Here is a 1,936-nt window from a genome sequence, read left to right as displayed (position 1 = left end):
AAAACCTATAGAACCACTGTTAAATGAAGGAAAACCCAAAAGACAATGGATAGGGACTGGGTGGTTTTAATGCAGAACAGGCTTTGAACGTTGCGCTACACACACTGCCTTTGTATAGTCCAGGCTGAAGTGAACCCTGGTGCGTTTCGCCGCTTGGTGCAGGCCTCATTTGGTTGGGTGAACACAATCCCGAGACCTCTGAAGCTGAACTAAACAAGCCGGACTCTCGGTCCGCATAAAAATTGGTGGTCTCGGAGACGCTTGCCTTGCGAACTCCGAGCCGTTCATTGCATGGTGAACGCGAAGTCGCCGCCACCGAAAACATAAGGAAGCGTGTATTTCGGTGTCACAATGGAAAGGCAAGACTATTCTTCAAAAACTTTAGCGAAAGAAGTCTTTGCAAGACATCAGCGGTGTTTAAGGTTAAGAGTGAAAGCGAAATGAAGTTGAAACAGTGTTGTGTTAAGAGGTAGAAAAATCTCGTCAGCTACATAAAAGTAAGAACACCTGCGTCGGTTAAACGCCCTCCTTACTGCAGGAACATCTCTCATTACTGGTTATTCAATATTTTTTAACGGACGTTGTTGATGGACTATCATATGACGCGGGCCGCTAGAGTCTTTATTGCTCTCCAGATTAAACAGCAGCATGGAATATAACCCTGCCGGATGCTCACATGCACGGAGTCTCGATTAGAACATTGCCAGGGTGAATGCGTTTTACCCCCTTAATGTCTGACAATGCTTTTAACAGTACTTTCCGTGTTACATGACTTGTTTTTAAAGTTTATTAGTCCGTTTGAGTTGAGTTTTTGCCTGTGTGAACGCAAACGAAGTTCTGAAATGAAACAATGTAACAAACTTCGTCGTAGTGCGCACCAGAAAACTGACTTTAGGTTGAATGGCACCCCTCAGTCATGATCACTGTAAATAAACAACTATAGAGTTATGAATCAGTTTAGGTAATTCAGCATGCTTAAAAGGATTAAATGTTAATTTGGGTAGATCTGTAGGTGTGAATTCTAAATAGTTTAAGGTATGGTTATATATGCGCATTTCTTTTAAAATATGATAATTACATAGAAAAGATAATTACTAGGCTATACATAAAGGCGTTGCCTAAGTTATATTTTCACTTTTAGCGATTAACTGCAGGGATGGCTGTGTTGTGGTTGGGATTTGAAGCCCCGCCAAAATTCCATTGATGTACACTAAACAAATGCCCATCTGAAGCATCATTTGTATGCGGATTTGAGAAATAACTGCTCCTGTGCAGCGCACCCGTATACACTGTAAGCCATAGGATTCTAAATATATTTTTCGATATCTGTTTTGAACATTTTACAAATAAATTCAACCAACGTTACTGTTGACCTGAAAATAGTTGTATATGCTTCTTTATAGTGATGGATCTTCACTGGCAAGAAATTATATTTGCAACTGAGCAAACTTCATCACAAATGAAAAAACAAAAAATGTTGTGGCTTTTTTGAAACTAGTTTAGGAAGTCCACATAATGTGACTAATGTATTCAGTACAAAATATGTCATTTTAGGGAAAAGTCAACTATGTATTGAATACGACATATAATTATGGGTTGGGAAAACAGCTATTGCCAGAAAATACATGCTTGCATCATTGCCTAGGTGCCCTCGGTCCCTTTCTCTTTGTTTGAATTCCTTCTTTGACCCTGCTACCGCGTTTGCCATCTTCATTTGGTTCTGCTAAAATTCCACTCTCCCAGTAAACGACCTCCTCTTTGCCCCCTCCCTACTCTCGCCGTCTATCACAGATCCCTTCAATATCAGCGAGGAAAGTTCCATGAGATAAAATATGCCGTCCGCCTATATTTCAACACCATTCACTGGGGAATAATTTACAGTGATAACTGCTGCAAATTGCATAAATGTGTCCGTTTGGCGCTGTCTAACTTAATA

This window comes from Notothenia coriiceps, unplaced genomic scaffold, assembly GCF_000735185.1.
Source record: "Notothenia coriiceps isolate Sejong01 unplaced genomic scaffold, NC01 NC01_scaffold00010597, whole genome shotgun sequence".
NCBI classification, from domain to species: Eukaryota; Metazoa; Chordata; class Actinopteri; order Perciformes; family Nototheniidae; genus Notothenia; species Notothenia coriiceps.
Note: the sequence above shows the minus strand (reverse complement) of the source record.